Source organism: Biomphalaria glabrata, chromosome 13 (assembly GCF_947242115.1).
Source record: "Biomphalaria glabrata chromosome 13, xgBioGlab47.1, whole genome shotgun sequence".
NCBI classification, from domain to species: Eukaryota; Metazoa; Mollusca; class Gastropoda; family Planorbidae; genus Biomphalaria; species Biomphalaria glabrata.
The window spans coordinates 31,943,069-31,969,954 of record NC_074723.1 but is presented as its reverse complement, the minus strand read 5'-3'; the positions used below and the strand labels follow the sequence as shown (position 1 = coordinate 31,969,954).

The 26,886-nt window shown below is 37.0% G+C and overlaps 1 long non-coding RNA gene across 1 annotated transcript in view; it reads left to right on the top strand.

Annotated features, from left to right (window-relative positions):
• Positions 1–4,836: 4,836 nt before the first annotated feature.
• Positions 4,837–26,886, top strand: part of LOC129922262 (uncharacterized) — a 79,548-nt gene continuing 57,498 nt past the window's right edge. The window contains exon 1 of the long non-coding RNA XR_008774234.1: positions 4,837–5,009. This is a non-coding gene — a long non-coding RNA (uncharacterized LOC129922262). The remainder of the gene's footprint in view (positions 5,010–26,886) is intronic.

Here is a 26,886-nt window from a genome sequence, read left to right as displayed (position 1 = left end):
GATCCATAGTCACCTCGCGACTGAAGGAGGCCATATTGGTACTTTTATTATAGACATCTAGTACTGCATCAAGAGCTAAAACTATATTCCAGAATTCTTAAGATCTAGTCTAGACATAGGTCTGCTCCTCGATCTAGAATCTAGATGTAATCTATATTAGATTTACGTACAATTATAGGACAGTGTTGCATCTTATCTCCCTTCCTCTTCCTCCTAGCCATAAACTACATAATGAGGAGAGCAATGAACCAGACTACCTTTGGTATTCCATGGCGTGAACAAAACCGAATGACGGACTTGGACTTTGCCGATGACGTTGCACTACTCGGGGCTACAAATAAAGGCATACAAGAAATGACGGAGAGCCTAGATAGAGAGGCACCCTAAATTGGCCTCCCATAAACTTGGATAAGACTAAAATTTAGCGAGTGGTATTTAAGGCAAAGGGTGCCCCAGTCAGACTTGGCGAGTCAAAGCTTGAAGAGCTGGACAAGTTCACATACCTTGGCAGCATCATAACAAATGATGGGCATGCCTACCATAATGTAGCGGGCCGAATAGGAAAGGCAGGGAGCATTTTCCAAAGACTGCAGCCTATTTGGACAAGCCAAGCCATTGGACTGGAGACAAAAATACACCTTCTCAACACAATCGTCATACCAACAGCAACATATGCATGTGAGACGTGGAAGTCGTCTGTCCAAATTTAGAAAAGACTTAAATGTGGCTTAACAAAAATGGCTGAGAAGGATTTTGGAAATCAGTTACACAGATCAGGTCTCAAACAAGAAAATCCTTTGCCGATCTGGGAGTCGAACACTTAATTATGTTGTGACAGAGCGTGGCATGAACTACGCACCAAGAATTTCGATGACATGGACGCCATTACAAGGAAAGCGGAAACAGGTACCTCCTCGTATTACTTGACAGACATAATTTTATGGAGGACCTTAGAACAGAGGACACCAGGTGGGAAGAGGCTTCTGACATTGCCAGTTACAGATCTTTGTGGAGACAGCTAGCCGCCCAATGCGCCGAACGGCGCGGTAGGACTTAAGTCTAAGTAAGTAAGTAAAGTTATAAGCAAAGCTTAAATAATCTTTCAATAAACTGAAAGCAACTTTAAATTTAATAAACAACTCATTTATCGGTACACTATGCCATGTTTTTTTTATTGCCAAATTTAAATTTATTTCATTTTTACTTTAAAAAATTCTAATGGTCAAACTAGAGTTTTCCCCGTCTCTTTTTGTTGTCAGCAGCATATATCAATTATTATATATCTAGAAAATCGTTCGAGCCGTTTTTAAGATCCGTGTCCACGTTCGACACACCTGCCTCCTAGCTACTAATTCCATGAAGTTCTCCTTTGAATAGAGGTATTGTAAAAAGGACCAAAAGTGTAAAAGAGGGTGTTAATTAATTAGTTAATTTTCTGACTGGTTCGTGTTTATTAGGGACAATGAATAATTTAGTAAATTTTTAACTGGATCCAAGAATAGGAAGTGGGAGAAACAAAGTGTACGACATAAACGGACAGACAGACAGACAGACAGGCAGAGTGAGATGATATAAGCCTTGTAAAACGACGCTTTCTCAACTAAGCTTAAAACAAGACTGAAATTGTTGTTTGCTAAAAATTCCATACAGTTTGAACATCAATAACAAAAGTTAAAGTTCTGGACATTTCATCAATATTTTAAGATGATGTTTCAGTAAGTTTTTTTTCTTTTTCTTTTTTCTTTGATTTAACAAATGTCAACAAAATATCAATAACAACATTATATCTTGTAAGATTATCTCAATGTCTGTAGGTGAGTCGCAATCAAAATGTTATGGACTCCTATCGTCTGCTTCAAGTGGATTAACATTTCCAGCAGACGATTCTATTTCACTTTTATCAAAGTCTAGGTTTTTTCATTTTAAATTAAGTTTTGTTTTCTCCTTTTAAAAAGATTCGTTATATTTGTATTACTTTTAGTATTTCTAACCTAGATATTTTTAACTACAAAATCGTGTGTGACTTTTCTTTATTCGTTGATTCAGCGATATAACAATGGTATAACAGTTGTCTATTTCTGACACCTCGTTTAATATGGAATTACACATTTGTATATTGTCGTCCGAATTAAGAATACATTTTAAATGCTAGCCTTAGTATAGTTGGTACTAGAGTAACTAGACTAGTACGTATATCATTAGTATTAGAAGTATAAGTATAAACAGCAATAATGAACAAATACTACTTATATTAAAAAGTAAAAGTTCCTTTTTCAGACTTTGTGGTCTATAGGGCAGAAGATGTAAAGGTTTTCCGTTTCTGTGATCTACGGTTAACGAGGGTGTCATGTGGCCAGCACAACGACCAATCGCCTTTACTTTCCCCAACTAATGTCAGGTACCCATCAGAGCTGGGTGGACACAGAGGCGCCCAAAGATCCCGAAATTAACAATCCCGGCCTTTACAAAGGATTCGAACCCGGAACCCCGCTTTACCGCTCAGCCACCGCTCCTGCTGCTACTAATATTACGAGCTGGTAAAGCAAAAGGCTGTCAATGATTAACACTTAGCGGATTTTGTATGTTTTAATAAGCTAGTGCGGCCGAAGATGATGACGACACAACAAGAGGCAATAAGATTCTAATGAATCCATGTTACCTTTTTCGCCAGTGAATTAAATGCTACTTCTATTCCTATTGGTCTTAACAAACGACCTAAATGTTTCTATTTGGTGTAAAGCAGTGATGCCCAAAATACGGCCCGCGGGCCACATCTGGCCCGTGAGGTGGTTCCATCCGGCCCGCCGATATGTCGACACAAATTGTAGAAAATCACCATACAAAAAGAAAAAAAGTTGAAAAATGTATATTTACCTTCGTTAGGGCTTCAATCTTTCTCTGACGAATTGGTACCATGACCTTTAATATTTGTGCATTTATAAAATGGGACCCTGAATGTGGATTCTACCAGGAGAAGTGAACGAATTTTTATCAATGATAATAAACCAACATATTTGATTTGAAAAGAAAGTGTGATGTGGCTGTTTTAAAAACAAACAATATATAAACAGATTATTAAAATAAAAATATGACGGTATTCTTGATTCGTTCAACTACGCCTAGAGATTGGAAGATAGATGGGAATATTCACCAAAAAGAGACAAGAAAATGAGTCAGTGGTGAAGCTAGATACAATATTGCTCACATTTTAAGTAGAGAAATGAAGCCTTTCTCTGAAGCTTAAAACAAGGTTAACTTCAAATATCCCATTAATTAAGTACTAGATTCACAGCCTTTTGTACTTTTTCGTTCATGCGGCCCGCGACACGAGTGTCGGAAATTAAAATTGGCCCGCAGGTCAAATGAGGTTGGGCATCACTGGTGTAAAGCATTTGTTATGGAGAGTTTTGTGTTGATTTCTCACAGATATGATGCAATAGCAAGGACCCTTCTGCTATTTTCAGCAATGATCGAATAGTTTATTTTTAAAATGCCAAGTGGGCGGATCTTAGACAGGAAGAAGCAGAACGGCTGAAAGAGAAGATAGTTCCTGAAACTGAATGGCGGGCGCCAGCAGATCTGAGTAACTTCAAAGTAAAATTAAGAATCCCACACCATCCATGTGATTACAATTGTGTTTTGACTATGATAAACATTTGTCAGTAACAGTGAACTATATTTAGCGTTAAAATGATTTTGAACTTTAAGTTGTTTGTAATTTGACATCATACAATCTCCAGCATGAAATCGGATTGGCTATCTGAAGTTACATCCCCAGGATCCAATTCTCGCAAGGCTGTACAGCCGATCAGGATCTCTCTCTTTAAGGTGGCGTCCACTTTTCAAAAAAATTTTTTTTTTCAAACACACTATTTATATTAAATATAAGAAAATAAAGGTATTAAGATCAAATTTACTATAACTGTGTTTCTTTCTTTTCAATTGTCACATGCTTTTAGATTTATTATTATTGAAGCCTGGTCGAGAGGCCAAGTACGCTTGAACTTGGCTTAGCTTGGCTACCTACACCCGACTCGAGCAGAGTTGTGTTTACCGAGCGCCTAAAGGCTTTAGTTAAACCACTAAATTAAGAAAGCCTTCAGGACAGAAGACGCAAAAGTAAAGTAGCAATTATACATAAAACACTGAACCATAATGTTCAAATACAAAAACAAAATTTAATAAAATACTCAGAAAGACACAAAGATAAAGACACATTCCTCATCCCATATGCTAGGACGAATTTGTACAAATACTCTTTCTTCCCTAGCGCTATTAGAGCATGGAATGGGTTGCCTGAGTTAGCCAGGAAAACCAGTGACTTGGCAGAATTTAAGTCATTAGTTAATATGCATGACTGAATGCATGACGCGTAGGACGTTATCATCTTTTTTTTTAAAGTAACGTCTGTATTATATAAGATAAGATAAGGAAAACCTTCTCCCAGATACCCCTTCCCCCCAGTGAGCATGCTATACGCATGAAAATAGCGCTATATAAAAGCTATAATTTAATTTATTTTATTGAGTTTATTGTAACACAAGGAGGATAAGGGCCTCGACAACAATCCTCACCACTCTAAATCCGGCACGTTGACTACCACAACGTTACAGCAGCAACGCTAAGGCTCATTTTGTATCTGTTCAGAGCGCCCCCTAGGGAGGTAATCAAAACTGTATTAACCATTTCTTTTGTTAGTGTTTTTTTTTTAGGTTAAAAGTAAACCGGATAACAGCAGATGTGAGTTGATATTGGGACTATCACGCGATACAGTGTAGGAACATTCAATATTGACATATCTAAGGTCCTTGTGTTACCTGCGTTATAAATCCTGTATAGGATGTGAGGTAGTCAGCTCGATGATATAACAGATCCGTGAGGAGGAGGTCACCTGCCCTCTCCCCGCTCATTGAACCGTCACAGATCCTTGTAAGAGACTTAACATTTTACACCGGCAGAACATGAAGACGTGACGTACAAGACAGGTGCACTGGACCGGGACTTTGGTAGTTAGTATAGATATATTCATTTCTTTCTGGAAAAATGTCTTGAAACAGGTGGAGTGGCTGAAATATACGTATAGCTGTATCAAATACTTTGGATCGATTAATGTTATTACATTTGTAATAGATCTAGACCAACAGTAATAAATCTGTGCAATTAGAAATATTTTTACCAATTGTTTTTGTTTAGTGCAATTTCATGCTTTTAGTGTCCTCAGTACGGTATGATCCTATCACTTGTCTGGACAAGTTGGGAGAAAAGGGGGGGGGGTCAGAAGAAAGAAGTAAGTATCTCTGTGAATGTTAGCGTGATCGCTTTTTAAATGTTAAAAAAAAAAAGCCCTGAATTCGATCTCGAGGGCTCAAGCCTCCTCCAGCCAACCGACTAACCACTGTGCAGTGAATCGCTTAAAAATTGGGCTAACTCATTTTATACCACCACATCAATTCTCAGGTATCTAAAAATTAGTTGGCAACACTGAGGGTCAACTGAGGGTCAACGTAGCGTCATCGTTTTGTTGGACTTCAAAATCTGCAATAGCAACAATTATTTTTTAAATTGTCTATTAATGGTAATGTTCTCAATTTCGAAGGCTGAGGATGAGGGCAATGTTTCACGTGAGTCCTCAAACACAGCTGAGACCTACATATTTTCCCGCCGGGTGCGGGGCTCTATTTCAGGTTTTTTCTCGTAGTCTGCTCCTGTCTTCGGCAAAGGGCCCTTCTAAAAGTCTCAAATGTGTATCCCAAGACTTAAGTGAGAGCTTTTTTCAACTACCTCTTTCAGAGCAATCTCATAACAGCTGCCAGTGAGGGCAAAATGGCGCCTGATTTGATCTTTATAGCAAGCCACCTCTGTTACGCCGTCCACATTTAATCTCGCCTAAAAAGATCGCCTTTGGTATGCGGTCATCCCCCGTACGAAATAGATGTCCGACTCAGCGGAGCTGTCGAATGGTAAGTAGTGTTTCAATACTGTCCACACAGACCTCCAGATGTTGTTGTTTTTTAATCTCTTTTTCTATTTTATATATACAACTCTTCTTCTTGCTGCTTCTCTCTCTCTCTCTCTCTTTCTCTCTGTCTCTCTCTTAGTCTCTAGTTCCGCCTCTCTTGAATGATCTAAAGCTAACCCGTGTTATGCTGAGGTGAATCTCTGATCAATAGTACTGTTTGATTTGTAGACATGTTGACCAACTCGTTGTCAGCTTCATTTAAATTGGCAATTAGCTTCTTGATAGAGAGGTTCTAATGGATAATGTACCAGCATGATAATGGTCAGTGGGTCAGCAAGTATATATCAAAGGGAAACAATCCCCCCCCCTCTCCAATTTTTTATGTCATCATTTTCGCCCTCATTTTCAAATAAACTAAACTTTTTCATTTTTTTTTTAATTCCATTAAAATTTCTATGATAATCGCACATTTCTTAGTTATTTTACGTTGATTTAATAAAAAGATATTTTTGAGAATTATGAAAATGATTGACTAGAAAGATAAAAAGACTAAAGAAAGGCAATATATGATCCAATTAAAAAAAATAGACACACTATACCATCTCATATATATATCCTACATAGCAGATAACAGCTAAAATACAGCTATAGCGTGGGGAGAACAACATGCACACACTCTTTCAGTAACAACAATATACCCACTAATGCGGAAATAAAACAAGCAAAATAAATAAAAACATAGTTTTCAAAAAAAAAAAAAAAACTTATCTAAGGGAAAGAATTACGCATTTACAGCCATATATCTCAAAATTGTATGATTTATTTCCCTTTTTGATATCAAACACAATAATTTATTACCGTTAAATAGTTCATTAATTGCTTCCTTTTTTGATTATGTATGATTTGTTAGGTACAGTTTCAACTCCATCCGAGAACGGGAATTGGGAGAAATAACATTAATTGTACCAGACAGACAGACAGACAGAAAAAAAATCAGTTGATAAACTCAACACCCTTGAGAAGCTGAGAGTAACTAGTCTCCTTTAAACATCTTTGAATAGACCAAATATAGGTTTACGACGAAAGCGTAAAACCAGACTACAATTAGAGTTTATGTTGTGAGTTACCATGTCTTATCCTATATAATACAGACGTTACTTCAAAAAAGAAGATGATTACGTCCTACGCGTCATGCATTTAGTCATGCATATTAACCAATGACTTAAATTCTGCTAAGTCACTGGTTTTACTGGCTAGCTCAGGCAACCCATTCCATGCTCTAATAGGACTAGAGGCAAGAAGGAGTATTTGTACAAATTTGTCCTAGTATATGGGACGAGGAAGGTGCCTTAAAATGCCAGTATATATATATATAAAGTAATACATCGCTAGAAAATCTAGTGTGTACTGACACTACTACTGACAATGCTCCGGCAACACTACAAACATAATGTGTATCTCTTTGATCACACTTTCTTGTTGGCCATGGACCAGCTCGTGCTAACATTGAATTCTCCTTCACCGTCGCTGCTTTGAACAGGATATTGACTATACGAGGAAGACACGGAACAAGAACTCTCCAGTCTTAGTGGTATTATATTATCCGAAAGATTGTAGTTTTCTTTGCAAAAGAATTAATACTGAAATATGAGAGTGAGAGAGAGAGAGAGAGAGAGAGAGAAAGAGAGAGAGAGAGAGTGTCGCAAAAAAGGATAGCTATTATGAACTATTTAGACTTATGCTGTAGCTAAGATAAATAATTTTTTTTTATCTCGTAAGTCGAGCATAGTACGTAGGACTAAATGATGAAAATCAAGACATACAAGAAAAACAAATAAAATACATTTAAAATAAAGAAACTTATATGAAATGTAATTTTATCAATTAGTTTGGATCAGTCATGTCATTCAATTTGTAATAAATCTAGACTAACAATAATACATCTGTGTGATTAATAATATTTTACCAATTGTTTTTGTTTAAGCGTTATTTCATACATTTATCTTTCTCACTACGCTATGACCCTATCTCTTAATCTGACCAGTTAGGAAATTTGGGGGAGGGGGAGAAAAGACAGAAAGAGATATCTGGGTAGATTTTTAACGTAATTGGTTTTTAAAAAGCATTTGTAAAAAAAAAAGGGGGAAAGATCTCATTTCGAACTTATGGTTCAAGCCTCTTCGGGCCGACTTGCTAACATCTCTGCTAGTTAGGTACCTATAACTAGTGAAGATTATATAGTTATATATTGTTTGAGATATCAAATAAAATAAGTAATTACCAATAGTAAGTTAACTAATGTTTTTTTTATTGATGCTTATGTCAGGTAAAAGAAATGACTATTCACAATTTCAGCTTGATCCGAGATTGGGTGTCGGAGAAATAACGTGTACCAATGTTTTACCAGACAGACAGACAGACAGAGTGAGTTGATAAAAGCTTTGTAAAAAAAAAGTAGCTTTTAATTAGGAGTTTCCGACGTAGGCGTAGACCGGTTTCAATAACAACAAAACAACAACATGAACAACAAAAAACAACAACATGAACAACAAAAAACAACATGAACAGCAAAAAACAACAACATGAACAACAAAACAACAACATGAACAACAAAACAACAACATGAACAACAAAACAACAACATGAACAACAAAAAACAACAACATGAACAACAAAAAACAACATGAACAACAAAACAACAACATGAACAACAAAACAACAACATGAACAACAAAAAACAACATGAACAACAAAACAACAACATGAACAACAAAAAACAACATGAACAACAAAACAACAACATGAACAACAAAACAACAACATGAACAACAAAAAACAACAACATGAACAACAAAAAACAACATGAACAACAAAAAACAACAACATGAACAACAAAACAACAACATGAACAACAAAAAACAACAACATGAACAACAAAAAACAACATGAACAGCAAAAAACAACAACATGAACAACAAAACAACAACATGAACAACAAAAAACAACAACATGAACAGCAAAAAACAACAACATGAACAACAAAAAACAACATGAACAGCAAAAAACAACAACATGAACAACAAAACAACAACATGAACAACAAAAAACAACAACATGAACAGCAAAAAACAACATGAACAACAAAAAACAACAACATGAACAACAAAAAACAACAACATGAACAACAAAAAACAACAACATGAACAACAAAAAACAACAACATGAACAACAAAAAACAACATGAACAACAAAAAACAACATGAACAACAAAAAACAACAACATGAACAGCAAAAAACAACATGAACAACAAAAAACAACATGAACAACAAAAAACAACATGAACAGCAAAAAACAACATGAACAGCAAAAAACAACAACATGAACAGCAAAAAACAACAACATGAACAGCAAAAAACAACAACATGAACAGCAAAAAACAACAACATGAACAGCAAAAAACAACATGAACAGCAAAAAACAACAACATGAACAGCAAAAAACAACATGAACAGCAAAAAACAACATGAACAACAAAAAACAACAACATGAACAACAAAAAACAACAACATGAACAGCAAAAAACAACAACATGAACAGCAAAAAACAACATGAACAACAAAAAACAACAACATGAACAACAAAAAACAACAACATGAACAACAAAAAACAACATGAACAACAAAAAACAACAACATGAACAACAAAAAACAACAACATGAACAACAAAAAACAACAACATGAACAGCAAAAAACAACATGAACAACAAAAAACAACATGAACAGCAAAAAACAACATGAACAACAAAAAACAACATGAACAGCAAAAAACAACATGAACAACAAAAAACAACATGAACAACAAAAAACAACATGAACAGCAAAAAACAACATGAACAGCAAAAAACAACAACATGAACAGCAAAAAACAACAACATGAACAACAAAAAACAACAACATGAACAACAAAAAACAACAACATGAACAACAAAAAACAACAACATGAACAGCAAAAAACAACATGAACAACAAAAAACAACATGAACAACAAAAAACAACATGAACAGCAAAAAACAACATGAACAACAAAAAACAACATGAACAGCAAAAAACAACAACATGAACAACAAAAAACAACAACATGAACAGCAAAAAACAACAACATGAACAGCAAAAAACAACATGAACAACAAAAAACAACAACATGAACAACAAAAAACAACAACATGAACAACAAAAAACAACATGAACAGCAAAAAACAACATGAACAACAAAAAACAACATGAACAACAAAAAACAACATGAACAACAAAAAACAACAACATGAACAACAACCCATGAACAACAACAACAAAAATTTGTATTAATTTCTTAGAAGAAGAAAACACACAATGGTAAAATCACATTTCTGATTCCAACAGCGTGGGACAAATTTTTACAGTGACATTAGAGCATGGAAATAGTTGCCTGATTCAGCCAGGAAAAAACGAATGACTTAGCAGAGTTTCTATTTAATTAGCACGACTAGATGAACACATGGATACGCGAAGAATTTAACTCTTTCTTTCCTAATTAACGATACAATCGTTGATTTGATCTTATGAAATCAAATTAATTTCTGGTTTTATAAACTTTAGTTTGTGTTATATAACAAGAGCATGCATCCTCTTATAACTCTATACCAAAAGCATCGTTTTCTGTTACAAACAAAACTGTTAAAGTTTAATGTTTCCAGTCAGAACGTGGAAAAATAATTACGGAGGTAAAGAGTTGAATATATTCTCTTTTTTTTTTTTTGTTACTGAATATCTATAATTTATATTACAAGATGAAAGATAGTCTATACGTCCTAGATTAAAACAAAGCATAAGAGATAATTTACTATTGTTTTTCGGTCATCACCGAGTTAAAAAAACATTCAAAATAATAAAAAAAAAAAAAAAAGATAAAGCTTATCTTACCGGAAGAGCTCCACACTTGCAACAATATCTCTCAATAATATAGACGATGTTTTCCTTATTCGATATGAAAAAAAACAATATTTAATTCCCAATCAATAATTGACTGTTTTGCTCATCGATTCATGTTTTGTTGGGTACAGTATATAACTTTAGTTTCAACTTGATCCGAGAATGGGTGTTTGAGAAATAAAGTGTAAAATCTTTTTACCAGACAGACCGACAGACAGTCAGAGTGAGTGGTATAAGCTTTGTAAAAAGAAATTGTGATGCTAACATAGGTGGATGCAACTATATTATTCCTTTTTCTTTTTTTTTCTAGGACATCGCATAATTTGATTACGTCATTTCCGGTTTCTGGAGGCGTGGGTGGTGGAGTAGTAAAATGCTTGACTTTCGGGCTGGCGTCCTGGTGAAGACTGGGATTCTTAATTTCGGGAACTTTAGAACAACGTGAGTCCAGCCAGCTCTAATGGGTACCTAACGTTAGTTGGGGAAACGTAAAGACGTTTGGTCGTTGTGGTTGTGCTGGCCACATGACACCCTCGTTAACCGTGCGCCAGAGAAACATCATCATTCCTATAGATTTCAAGGTCTGAAAGCGGAACAAAAATTTTTTTTCCAATTGCTACTAAGATTGTCCAACTTTTGTTTCATATGCAATCAGCAATCAGCATTCCCAAGAAACACTTTTAGGGTCTTACGATTTCAATGTTAGATTGTCGTTTGTTAGTTGTGCTGGCCACATGATGACAACCTCTTTAACCTTGATCCAGAGAAACATCATCATTCCTATAGATTGCAAGGTCTGAAAGCGGAACTTTATTTTTTTTTCCCATTGCTACTAAGATTGTCCAACTTTCGCTTCATATGCAATCAGCAATCAGCATTCCCAAGAAACACTTTTAGGGTCTTACGATTTCATGTCGTTTGTTAGTAAAACGTTTGATTTGTTTCGGATGTTCCTTCAGAATTGAATAATACTAATAATTTACTTCCTAGTCCAAACCTCCCGAAGGACGACTGGGGCAGGTTTGAACCCGGAACTATCGGTAAGTCCGAACGACAGTTCAGCGCGCTAACCGCACAACCAGGCTGCTATTTATCATTTGTGTCCCTAAAAACTAAACACTGCGCAACAATCGAACGAATATTATAATTCTATTCTCAAGGTCGGTCTCTCCAACTAAGTGCCATGGAAAGTGCTTTTAATGCATATGATGAAAAAAGTAATATAAATGACAAATGCGTTTAGTCTTAAGTTTTTTTCCCCCTTGCTCTGAACGCACTTAAAGTTGTCTGCTTTAACTTTTATTCTTTTGTCAATGACTTGTAATCTGATAGTCTGAAAGTCTAGTCCAGGGATTCTCAACTTCATGTAATTAAGGGGTAACACTTATATTATTATTTTTGAGGCCTGTGCATTTAGAAAGTAAAATAAAATAATTTTAAATAAAGTTCTCCCTTTATGAAGCTGATATCCTCTCATAGTATCTACTCAGTTGGCCTCCTTCAGTTCGTAGAGCGACTATGGTTCATCTCGAACACTTTTTCGCGTGGCTGTGGAGCCCTATTTTGGAGAGACACTCCCGTCCACAAATATCGCAGGTTAAGGTGGCTTTCGCTTTGGCGGTTGTGGAGCTGGCCATTTTTCGCATGGTACGTTTTTCTTCCAGAGCAGAGGCCCATGTTTGTTTCGCTGTCCATAGCTTTCTCTCTCCATTTAGTGCGGTCTAGAGCCATGTCTTTCCAATGGTCAGTATCGATGTTCACTGATTTGAGGTCCCGTTTTATTAGTGGGGGGGGGGGGGGGGGGGCGAACAGTTTTTTCTTGAGCCCGACGCGAGTTGTACTAGAGAATGACTTTCGGGATACGGTTGTCCTCCATCCGGCTAAAATGTCCGAGCCAGCCTATAGATCCAGACTTAAAAGAATGTGTGTAAAATATATGTAAATGTATGTAACTCATTGATGTAGACATGCGGGAATACCCGTTGAAGCACTTGTGCTCAAGATGGAGGAATGTCTAGTCCTCTAGAGCAAATGTAATTGTAGATAATAGTCTATTTTGAAAGATCATAAAGGTCAACTAGAGATTTTCTTGTGATGCCCATGGAAGCTCCCCTCTGTCGGCATGTTACAGCGGTTACAAAGAAATGTTTTTTTAATGCATTCCTATTACTTCTATTACCAATATTACCATATTATCAAAACTTTCGTGGTCACGTGACTGAACTCATCTTCAATCTTCGAAATCGAAGACATTGTCGTTCTTGTTTAAACACATTCTGAAAGTAGTCCAGCTTCAACAAGATATTCATCGGATTCATTTTGAAATAGCTCTGAAAATCAGGTAGTAGTTTTCTTTCAAAAATATACATAAACTGTCAAATTTCTAAAAAAAAAAATATATGGGCCGTTTTCGAGTTCCTTGTCTAGGTTCTAGGTTTCGCTCATGATAAGTTTGCAAGCTGAAAAGTTGAATTATAAAAATTAAATAGTATCGATTGCAAAATAAAAATATACGTTACCTGTAATTAATTAGAAATTCATAATATGGTGCTCGAGACATGGTAGGTTGAGAATCACTGGTCTATGCTGTTGTTTAGAATTCGTTTTTTTTTGTGTGTTTCCTTCAGTATACCGATTTCTCCTTTGATGGACATCCAGTGCATGGACGTGGGCAAAACTAAAAAGTCAAATCGCTAAACGAAGCTTAATGACAAAACAAACATAAATCTTTGACTTTCCACGTCACTCTTTTTGTCTCTCATTTCACATAGACTCCTACGTATGATATGATACATTTATAAATTAAACTTTTCAATTCGCAGGTTTTAAATTATACGCTTCAAATCATCGGATCATGTTGAAACTTTGCGCAATCATTCATTGGCATAAAAAAATTAGATATGAATCAATAAAAAAAATAACCAATTAGTCAATTAATTACTGGTAACTAATTATTTTGTTTTATACCAATCAGGGAAATTAATCCTTGAGTATTTCTGTTTCTGTGGCATTTTACGTCTCGAGAGAAGATCTTCTCCCTTTGCAACTTCTTGTGTGACTAAAGAGGCCAATCCTTGATATACAGCTGCGATCGTAGGTTGGGCATATGTAATCACCAGGCGCCGTTGCATTTTCACCCTTCTTTCCGCTTCTGTTGTGGCGATCTAATAGAAGGCAGGAGAGCCGCTGGTCGCCCACTTTTACGTTATACGGATGTATGCAAACGCGACATGAAACTTTTCAAAATCGACACTGGCAACTGGGAAGAGGTGGCACTGGACAGATCCACATGGAGAGAGAGCATAAAGAAAGGGTCACGGATTGCAGATGTCATACACAACAGAAGCAGAAAGAAAGGTGAAAATGCAACGGCGCCTGGTGATTACATATGTCCAACCTGCGTTTCAACCTTACGTTTCAAATCATACTTGTAACTCCAGGCCCATGGAAGTTCCACTGTCGGCTTGTCAAAAAAAAACTGTTCAAAGTAAAATCCGAGTCTATGCTATTTTGACGGCAAAAAGAAAATCTAAATCGACCACCGGCGGACAATGGTCATGCCTGCGCTAGATGTGTCAAAATATGTAGGTCACAGTTGGAGCTGCGTAGCCACGGAAAATATTGCATTCGTCTTTAATCTTCGGACTCGAAGACAGGCCTTATTATTACTATTATTACCGATATTACCATATATCAAAACGCTCGTGGTCACGTGAAATACTGCATTCGTCTTTAATCTTCAAAATCGAAGGGATTGTCTCCCTTGTTCAGCGTTTCAACACATTCTGAAAGCAAGAGTTTATATTGTCCAGCTGCAACAAGATATTCTTCGTATTCATTTTGAAATAGTTCTAAAAATCAACATGTCCTCTAATATCACTGAGCTCCGTAGACCTAAATTGTTATTTAAGCCAGCCACGAATAAATCGGTTTTCATAATAATTTTGATAATAAGATTTTCATTAATCTGAAAATATCCCACGATTTTGGAAATAAAATAAAAGTAAAATGATGTTAAAAATGGAAAAGAATTTCTCATTTTCTTCGTTCTCATTTTACATGTCGGAGAGTTCCGATCAGTAATCCTACACCTGAGATGAACCGCGACGTGGTTTTCAGATCAGGCAGTTCAGATCAGTAATCCTACACCTGAGATGAACCGCGCAGTGGTTTTCAGATCAGTAATCCTACACCTGAGATGAACCGCGCAGTGGTTTTCAGATCAGTAATCCTACACCTGAGATGAACCGCGCAGTGGTTTTCAGATCAGTAATCCTACACCTGAGATGAACCGCGCAGTGGTTTTCAGATCAGTAATCCTACACCTGAGATGAACCGCGCAGTGGTTTTCAGATCAGGCAGTTCAGATCAGCAATCCTACATCTGAGACGAACCGCGCAGTGGTTTTCAGATCAGGCAGTTCTCCGTATAGTATTTCTTCTATAGGAGGGTTTTGGGGAAAACAGTGAAACAAAAGTATAGTAGGCCTACAATTGTTACATTAAAAAAAGAAAAACAAACGTAGGCTATGTTTTCTAAATGTAGGCCAATTCGGGAGCCATTCTCGTCTGCATCTGTAATCTAGATTTGATCTCAATTTTATGCCATATTTTATAATTATTTTTAATGGCTGTCCGGCATTAATTTTAAAGAACAATCACGACAGATTATAATTATAAGAAAACATAAAAAAAAAAACAGCAAAAATTATATAAGGGAAAGAACTTCACACTTATAGCTTAAGGTTATGCTATCTTTCCTTTTGAAAAAGCTTATATCAACTCACTCGGTCTGTCTGTCTGTCTGGTAAAAGTTTTTACATGTTATTTCTCCCAATCTTGGATCAAGCTGAAATTTTGTACAATTAATTCATTTACCGGAAAACACATAATCAAAAAAAAAAATAAAAATTAAAAAAAAATTAGTTAATTAACTATTGATAATTGATTATTTTGTTTCGTATCTCGAACAAGGTAAAGAACTTGTGCTTTACTGAAGTGCTGGTATAAGCTGAATTAGTCCCCTTTATAGGTCGTCGTCTGAGTCCTTGGTAACACAAACATGAAATAGGACAAAACTATAGAAGCAATACAACCAAAAGTTCTTCACCAGCAGAGTGGTTACAGTGTTGGCTTGAGAATCCTGATAAGGCTTTAGCACACAAGCTCGAATTTAGGTCGTCTCCCCATTTTATTTGTTTTTTTATAAATGCTTTTTTTAGTTAGTCTAGATATATTTCATTACATGACTGATTCAAACTAATCGATACTACAATGCTTTATATAATTTTTGTTAGTTATGTTTAGGCAATCAATTCATCCTTTTAAAACTTGAAAAAAGGGAAAAACTAAAGGAGCGGTGTTGTTTTTCACAGTCTTTCACATGCCTTCACATGCCTTCACAGTCCTTCACATGCCTTCACATGCCTTCACAGTCCTTCACATGCCTTCACATCTTCACATGCCTTCACATGCCTTCACATGCCTTCACAGTCCTTCACAGTCCTTCACATGCCTTCACATGCCTTCACAGTCCTTCACAGGCCTTCACATGCCTTCACAGTCCTTCACATGCCTTCACATGCCTTCACATGCCTACGCCATCACATCCATGATCTACATGGTTGGACACATCCAGCGCTGCCGATGTCTGCAGCAGGTCGTTTAGTTGTCTACTAGCAATATTGTACTCGACGTCCACGACTGACCACAACACCAATACATTATATGTTGCCTTTATTTGTAGTTAAGAATTTCTCCACTTGCAGACTAGTACTAAATGTAATCTTTGTATTTTATCTTGACGAAAACCTTCACAGGAACAAGATTAGGAGGAACCAATAAAAGGGGCATAACCACAGCTGGTATTTATAGAGATTACTGGTAGTGATACCTTTTAACATTGTTATATTGTGTTTATATCTTATTTCGAAATTGTATGAAGACTGCATTATACGTTTTGGAATACATATTTTACACAGGAACAAGATTAGGAGAAACCAATAAAAGGGCATAACCACAGCTGGTATTTATAGAGACTACTAGTAGAGATACTTTTTAACATTGTTATATTGTGTTTATATCTTATTTCGATATTGTATGAAGACTGCATTAAACATTGTGGAATACATATTTTTAAAAAAAAGTATTACTTTGTAATGGATGGCTGCCTGGTCGTGCGGTTTGCACGCTGGACTGTCGTTCAGATTTATCGATGGTCCCGGGTTCAAACCCTGCCCTCTCCCATCCCCCGTCGTCCTGCTGGAGGTTTGGACTAGGAAGTAATTATCTTCAACTCTGAAGGAACATCCGAAACATGTAAAACATTTTACAAACATTTTACAATAAAAATTGTTTTGCTAGAAAAAGCTAATTTACAACATAGAAATGTTGTTTATAGATGTATTCAAATAACAATATTTATTGCCGACCATTCACCTTTCCATATTTTGAATTTTAAAAATATTTGCACGCTTTGTCATTAATTATTTCAAACCTATCAAAGATCGTTCATATACTAGTCTTCAACAACGTCTAATTAGTCGGTCTGTCTGTCTCCCAGACCATTAGCTCGATGACAGGTTGTATAAACCTGTATCTTGGCGATGCGCCATCAGTCTTCACAGGTTGCGATGTTGCAAGTCAGTGTGCAGGCCCTCTAAGACGATTGGTCTCTCCCTAACGATTCACTGCGAATTGCGGGACCCCAGAATTATTCGGAAGGCTATCTTAGCATAACAATGAAAAGAAATAATGCCAACGGCATCTATGCTTTTGTTGTGTATGTTAAATATTAACTCCCCTAATAACGTATTACAAATATTGTCAGATATATAGTATGTCTAACTAAAGCAGGGGTTCTCAGCCTGTGGATCGCGACCCCCTTGGGGGTCGATTGACAATTTGCCAGGGGTCGCCTTAGGCCATCGACAATATGGATTGTTGTTGTCTATTCTTCTTTTGCTGTATGTGTGTGTGGGGGGTCGCGGCAGAGTGGGGGATTGTAAAAGGGGTCCCCAAGCATTAAAAGGTTGAGAACCGCTGAACTAAAGGAATATGGTATAACTTAGTTTCCCCTTTCAGACCTTGCGATATACAGGGCAGATAATGTCAAGGTCATCTGTTTCTTAGGCAAACGGTTAACAAGCAGGGTGTCATGTGGTCAGCACAACGACCAACCGCCTTTACTTCCCCCAACTAAAGTCAGGTACCCTTTAGAGATGGGTGGACTCAGGGGCGCCCTAAAAAATAAAATCACGAAATTCAAAATCACAGTCTTCACCGAGATTCGAATCCGGGACCCAAGGTTCGGCATTCAAGTTCTTTACCACTAAGCCACCGCGCCCACTAAAAGTAATGCTCCCGTTTCGGAAGCGCAGATGATGTAAAGGTTATCAGTTTCCGGTTCAAACGGTTATCGATGGTGTAATGTGGCCAGCACAACGACCAACCACCTTAACCTTTCCCCCAACTAATGTCAGGTACCCATAAGAGCTGGCTGTACTCAGAAGCACCCTAAAGATCCCGAAATAAAACAATTCACCAGGATTCAAACCTGGGACCCTATGGTTCGGAAATCAAGCACTTTACCACTCAGCCTCAGCGCCTCCATAATAGGCTATTGTTCTTGACGGTTTTATGGAGACCCTCTCTTTTACATCCTCAAACTATTTGCAGAACAAATTTCTTGAAGCGAGTGATGTTTGTCTATATTAGGCTGTTATAATGAAACATTCAAATCTGTGAGTTTATTCGTAAAACAAGTAATATATATATATATATATATATATATATATATATATATATATATATATATATATATATATATACTTTCAAAAGTTTATATAATGGAAAGAACTGTACAATTACAGTCATGTATCTTCACACTGTTAGTTTTATTTTCATTTTTCTTCATAAAAGAAAATGATTTAATTACCACAAATGTTTTAATTGATTCGTGTTTTTTCAGGGAAAGAAGAATATTTGTCCCAAGTTTCAACTGTATCCGAGAACGGAGAGTGGGAGACATAACGTGTAGAAATTTTGTGACAGACGGACAGACAGATTGAGTAGATAAAATCTTTGTAGAAAAACAACAACGTTTCGCTGATGAATACATAGATCCAGAACAATAGACAGAAGAGAAAATAGAGTCCATTAACTCAAGAGTCAGTGATTCTTCTCAAAAAGTACAATCTAATCAAAATGTCATTCCTTGTCTATTTTTACATCAGCCTATGATATTCTAAGATGTTTTAGAATAAGAGTTTTTAAAAAATATTAATTGGTATCGTAGTAAAGTAAAGCTCCTCTTTCAGACCTTGCGATCTGTAGAGCAGATGATGTTAAGGTCATCCGTTTTTTTTTTTACCAACGGTTAAAAAGCAGGATGTCATGTGGCAAGCACAACGACCAACCGCCTTTACTTTTCCCGAACTAAAGTCAGGTACCCATCAGAGTTGGGTAAACTCAGGGACGCCCTAAAAATCCCAAAACTCAAATTCCCAGTCATCACCGAGATTCGAACCCAGGACCCCAGGTTCAGAAGCCAAGCACTTAACCACTCAGCCACTGCATATTGGAATGAAAGTTTATTTTTTTTTAGTTTTGAGACAATAGATAGATATTCTATCGCTTCCACTTTGTGACAGTAGTTGGTTGGTCTGTTCCTACCACTTTGTGACAGTAGTTGGTTGGTCTGTTCCTACCACTTTGTGACAGTAGTTGGTTGGTCTGTTCCTACCACTTTGTGACAGTAGTTGGTTGGTCTGTTCCTACCACTTTGTGACAGTAGTTGGTTGGTCTGTTCCTACCACTTTGTGAAAGTAGTTGGTTGGTCTGTTCCTACCACTTTGTGACAGTAAATGGGGTTGTCTGTTCCTACCACTTTGTGACAGTAGATGGGGTTGTCTGTTCCTACCACTTTGTGACAGTAGATGGGGTTGTCTGTTCCTATCACTTTGTGACAGTAGATGGGGTTGTCTGTTCCTACCACTTTGTGACAGTAGATGGGGTTGTCTGTTCCTACCACTTTGTGACAGTAGATGGGGTTGTCTGTTCCTACCACTTTGTGACAGTAGATGGGGTTGTCTGTTCCTACCACTTTGTGACAGTAGATGGGGTTGTCTGTTCCTACCACTTTGTGACAGTAGATGGGGTTGTCTGTTCCTATCACTTTGTGACAGTAGATGGGGTTGTCTGTTCCTACCACTTTGTTACAGTAGATGGGGTTGTCTGTTCCTACCACTTTGTTACAGTAAATGGGGTTGTCTGTTCCTACCACTTTGTTACAGTAAATGGGGTTGTCTGTTCCTACCACTTTGTGACAGTAGATGGGGTTGTCTGTTCCTACCACTTTATGACAGTAGATGGGGTTGTCTGTTCCTAACACTTTGTTATAGTAGATGGGTTGTCTGTCCCTTCAGCTTTGTGACAGTAGATGGGTGGTCTGTTCCTACCGCTTTGTGACATTAGATGGGTTGTCTGTTCCTACCACTTTGTGACATTAGATGGGTTGTCTCTTCCTACAGCTTTGTGACAGTAGATGGGTGGTCTGTTCCTACAGCTTTAGGCAGTAGATGAGTGGTCTGTTCCTACCACTTTGTGACATTAGATGGGTTGTCTGTTCCTATAGCTTTGTGACATTAGATGTGTTGTCCGTTCCTACAGCTTTGTTACATTAGATGGGTGGTCTGTTCCTACAGCTTTGTTACAGTAGATGGGTGGTCTGTTCCTACCACTTTGTGACATTAGATGGGTGGTCTACTTAGCTCTCCTTAAGTACTATGCTGGGCCGCAATCTTAACTCACAGCTTTAAAGAACCATAGGTTAGCTGCAGCTCTCTTGTTTCACATCCTAATTGTAACGTAGTGTCAGGCGTCAAGGTCTCAAGAGAAGTGAAAACAGGGAGTTTACCACAATGTATTCTCGAGCATTCAAGTTGCTACACAGAATAATATGTAGAGAAGTTCATTGTATAGGAAAAGATTTTATGTTCTTTCAGCTACGAGAATCATTTTCGATTTGAAAACCTAGATGTAGAGGATACAATCTTGTTTTCAGTGTTCACAAATCAGTCGGTTCATTCAATAAGTTTGAAGTTTCATGTTAAGTTTAGTTTTGTGTATTTATTATCGAATTTGGAATATAATGTGTATTACTGTTTGATATATAGTGTGTGCAGGACCGACCTTAGGTAATTGGAGGCCCTAGGCCAAGGGAATAGGGTGGCCCCAAATGAAATAGAAAAACAAAATAAGAGAATTGAGGATTAAAATTACTTCACTTCGTAAAAAAGTAATTTCGATATTACTTCAAGTAAATAAGTATCTCTTGCATACTTTGGACTTTTTATTTCTTGCAATAACAAAACGTATGAACCATGTACTCCCGTAGCAAACTCTTATCTTTCTTTTTCTTGCGGAAAATATTATTTTATTATTGAACTTATATAATCAACTAATATAATTAGAAGGCTGCCTGGTCGTGCGGTATGCGCTCTGGACTATTGTTTGTTCGTCTCAATGGTCCCGGGTACATTTTCTTTAGTACCCGCTGCCACCCCCCGTCGTCCTGTGGAAGGTTTAGGCTAGGAAGTACATTATCGTTCACTATAAAGGAATATCTGAAACATGTCAAATATTTTAGAACAATAAATATAATTAATGCCAAGTAATCATCAACTAATGTAAACACTTAAAGGACAACTTTCAATTATACACACAATTTATAGGATAGCGATATGTTCATTCCATTTCAGAGAGACACAATCTTCGTTTATTTCTTTTTGTCTATGGTAATACAATCCCATCCAATTAAGTGCGCCCATTCCATTGGCCTCTCCACTTTGACAAACACAATTTCGAGAAAGAATTTGATTGCTCTTTTAATCAGCTGTAATAAATCCACGAACATTTATCTAATTACCACTCACGCTTCGAGGGACACATTCCATGGAATGGCCTATTGGCAATTTAAATGTGAATTTTTTGTGTGATATTTACTCTTTTTTTTTTTGTTTTTGCTTTGTTTTTAGAAGTGGGGGAGCTCAGCTTTTTTATTTTGTTAATGAGGTTAAGAGGACGGGGGGGGGGGGGGTCAATGGAGATACTAAATGTAGCGAAATGTATGTTATCAAATGTACAGCACTTGAAAAAAAAATAGTAGAAAAAAGAAGAAAAAAAAAGTTTTACATCAGATCGTTGACGTGTAGCACCAAACTGCTGGTAGCAACATTTACTTGAAGAGAATTATTTATTTTGTGGTAGAGCTACTAGACGTCCGTCAAAAGAAGGACAAACCTTTCTATTTGGAGTCATGTTTTCCTTTTGTCAGGCTTGGTGGTTGGTCATAAATTGTGAAAATGTCCCGCTTTGTGCACTTTAAATAAAACTACTAAACTGCCTGCACTTAAGCACTCCCTCTTTTTTTTTTTTTTTGTATATGTTACGTTTAATTGGAACGGCCTGCTTTAAATCGTTCGCCCAAACCGAGACCAAGCGTCATAGAAGGCCTGAACACTGACTGGCAACGTTGCAACCTGTGGGCAGTTTAGACCAATACCTGTATGTCGCGACAATGAGTTTTTGGTCTCCACAGCCCACAGGTTGTGACGTCGAAGGTCAATAGCGAGGCCTTCTATGACGATTGGTCCTGCCCAGACACACTCACTTCTGGTCTGTGAACTCTGTTTCACTCCGAGGCCCCCTTTTTATTTCGCCCCGCCGATCAAAACACTTGAAGTTTAGTATCTGTTACGTCTAATTGGCACGGCCCGCTTTATAACCCTATCCCTTTCAACCACGTATTATTTGCTAGAGAGTTATGTTACCAATATCACTGACTTTTCGAAATGGCGGCCTTTAAAAAAAAATGTTGGGTCAAAATTGCGAATAAAAGAGAATATTTTGGGTAAATTTAACCGCTGCGTTTCGATCATTAAAGGTGCTTAGTTCTCCTTGCCTCTCGAAAATAATAGCAGTTAAATTTACATATTTGTTATTCCGCGGCTAGTTGGAAAATTAGTGATGAGTGAATTGATGAGGGTCCTTGTACATATAATGTAGATTAAGAGCGAAACTTTCGCTTTTCAAAAGTTTGGTTGGCTGTACAGAGGAGGAATTTTATTTTTTTAAACGTTTTTTTTTATATTACATGTTTCTTAACAAAATACAATCTCACAAAACGGGTAATCTATATTTTTCGCGAATGCTGAAGTCGTTTTGTTTAAGAAATATGTTATTTTATATAGCAGTTGTCCAGACTTTTACAATTATCTGCACTCACTCAACCTTCGGAATCGAAGACATTTTCTGCAGTCATCATATAAAATCAAATACTGAATAACTTTGTCTAATTTATTTTTTGTCCTCTTTTTTTAAGGGCTAGATGATGTTAAGGTCATCTGTTTCTGTGACCCACGATTTACGAGGGTGTCATGAGGCAAAAAAAAAAAACGACCAACCGCCTTTACTTTTGATGGGACGCACTAAGATTGCAATTCTTTTCTCTAGTCTTAAAAAGGCCAATTTGTATATTATTTAACTCGTTCCAGCCTTGTTCTTTTTTTCTTTTCTATTTAATTTTTTTTTCATTATTACTTAACACATAAAACACACTAATTAGAGTCTTTCAGCGAAATCATCCTTACAGAATGTACACAGCTGGACTGAGGAAGATTCTTTTTATAAATACTGAGAATGTTCTGATCTAGCAAAAGTGACTTTTAAAAAGTTAGCATCGATTTAAAAAGGAATGCCTATGGTTAACAGTAAAAAAGTCTACTTATTTTTAATACTCATTACGTCATTTCCACTTCCTTTTAGACGCGGTCTAAGTAAAATAAAAACAATCCTAATAGTATTAATAGGATAGATCTAGAGTCTTTCGTATTTTTAGAGAGAGAGAGAGAGAGAGAGAGAGAGAGTAAGGATTGGTACTTTGCAACATTGAAAAAAAAAAACAACAACAGCGAAATCCTAATAGCATTGAAAAGATAAATCTAGATCTATTGTCATTTCGCTACATTCAAAGTGGATCAAAATAAACAATTACAATTAATACAATCAAAATGATATTTCTTTTTATTTTGTCAGCACAGAAGACCAAAAATAAATATCGAAAGGGGAACGGGAATGTGTACGAGGGACTCACTTTTTGTTGTCGGCCATAAGGGGGGGGGGTAAAATTAAGGGCTCAAAATATGAGAGAGCGTATGTGTCGGGGCGTATTTTATGAAGTTAAAAGTCTATGTGAGAGAAATTACAAAACGCAGGTAAAAGAACAAAAAAAAAAAATGGGGTTTCTTGAGATCGAAAGAGAGAGCGAGGGAGAGAGAAGTATAGAAGGAGCGGGCTGTGAAATTTCATTGTTACAGATACACTTCACGAAAGGGGGGTGGGAAATTTTCCGGCCCAAATTAGCTTTAAAAAAAGGAGGGAACAACTTAAGTAGAGTAGTGGGTGTAACGCTGGTTAGTCTGCGAGTACTTATTTGGCAGATTGGCAAATAGCATTTTGTTTACTGAATCTGTCTTTACGTCAATTCCGAAAGTGAAACTTTTGGTTATTTTATACACCATTTCAATAGTTTATTTTCAGCTTTGAATAGAATTGAATATTTTTTTAAATAAAAATAGTTATATCTTAAATTCTAAGATGTTGTCCTGTTTTGTTAAGATTAGCCAAATTACTATTTATCTTTATAATATAAAGCACAAAGTAAAGCGTATGTTTGCATGCATGTCTTGAATAGAAATCAAAACCGTTTATCCAATTTTGATAAAACTTGGCATAAATGTTCCTTGGGTACTAACTGGAACAGTAACGTATGTTAAGTAGCCCTAAAACAAGACCCTCAAAAAAAAAGTTGCCCAACTTTATGAAAGTATTACCATTTCAGGAAATCTGAGAAGGATAAGCACGGTTACATAAGACAAGGCAGAAAGGGCACTCATGCGCAGAGATGAAAATCTCTCGAACTTTAGATAATTTACATAAATGATTTACTAAATTGCATTACTTCAGGAACAAAAGTCAGATTATCATCAGACGGTTGCATAATATATAGAACAATAAAAACAACACAAGATACAGAAATTTTACAAAGAGAATTAGATGAATTACAGAAATGGGAATCAAATTGGAGCATGTCTTTTCGCACAGAAAAATGTCAGTTATTAAGAGTAACAAAAAAACTAAAACAAATTAATTCCACTTATCGTATTCATGAAAATTGTAAAACAGACTAAAAACGCAAAATACTTAGGTGTTTATAGAGCAAACGAATATTCACATTTGACTAGACTAACACCTTTATTAAAATCACTAAATTTAGAAAGCCTTCAGGACAGAAGACTCAAAAGTAAAGTAGCAATCATACATAAAACACCGAACCATAATCTTCAAATACAAAAACAAAATCTAATAAAATACTCAAAATGACACAAAGAACAAATGCTAGAACAAATTCTTTCCTAGTGCTATTAGAGCATGGATTGGGTTGCATGATTCCAAACAAAATAATTAATCACCAAGTAATTGATTAATTTTTTGATGGAATTGTGTTTTGTTGGGTACAAAAATAATTGTGTAAAGTTTCAACTTGAGCCGAAAAACGTAAGCGGTAGAAATAACGTTGACTAAGTTGTACCAGACAGACAGACGGACAGACAGAGCGAGTTGAAAAAAACAACTTTATAAAAGTAGAATTACATCTTCTGACACCTGGTCTTCCTAACATTGAGACTTCTTAAAGTGATGATTAAACATCACCGTAACAATAAAATACCTTTTTTTCCCCATCTTTTAAAATAACCACCCCCGCTTCCTACCACCAACGCCCCCTCACGCCCCTATGTCAAAGCTCCCTCATGTTCCCACGCACCAACAATTTAAAATGTACCCGCGTTGCGCCACCCCACCCCAACTCTCTCTCTCTCTCTCTCTCTCTCTCTCTCTCTCTCTCTCTCTCTCTCTCTCTCTCTCTCTCTCTCTCTCTCTCTAGGGACAGACTTATCGCAGTCAGCAAAGTCCAAAAAGACCTGCCCACGCGAGGGAGGCCAGGAGTTCTGGGAATCCTCTTTTCATTCCGGTCAAGCGATTAGAAGGAGGCTAGTTTCATCATCAACACCGCCCCGGCGGCGCACGTGAAATAGCGGTAGGTGATGAGCGAGGTGGCCAGGGAAAGTGAACGGGAAAGCTGAGTGAGGAAAGCGTACTCTTGGGGGAATGAAGGGGAAACAATCACGTTTAGAATTGAAGGATTAACTATCAAATCGTAGAAAAAAAAGTGTCGATGATATATTGGTTACTGCCCCTTAGAATAAAAGCTAAGCAAAATTGCTAGGACTTAAGTTATACACCAATGTTATGTTTTAAACGTTTCGGGCGTTCCTTCAATAACAACAATCACCTCGCCCTAGCCCCAACCACCTGGTGGGCGGCAGAGGGAAGGGTTCGATCCCAGGACCATCGTAATGTATTAAATATGTATATAATAATTATAGCTTTTACCTAGCGCTACTTTCATGTTTATAGCATGCTCAGAGTGCTATGGTCCAATCTTATTTGTGGACCAGTTTGGGGGGGAGGGGAGGAAGGAGGGTATCTCGGAGAAGGTTTTCCGTGCTGCATTTAGTCAAAACTCAAGCCCCCTCCATAGGTGGCCGAAGCCGAGCCAAGTTCACATAACCTCTCGACCACGCTTCCCACTATCAATAGTAACTTATTTCAAAAGTGTTAATATTAGATTTACGTAGGGCTCTGACAATGTGCCCATCTTTCTATGCACATATCATTTCACCTTAATCTTCACTTATACCCTAATCTATTAAACCGTTGGGGCACTCCACCTGATCTGCCCCCTTTAAGCGCTATAAAGATAAACTCGGGCGCCATTTCACCCTTACTGGCATAGAGTAAAGCAGCTGGCCGCAGATGGACAGCAGACAGTTGGAGAG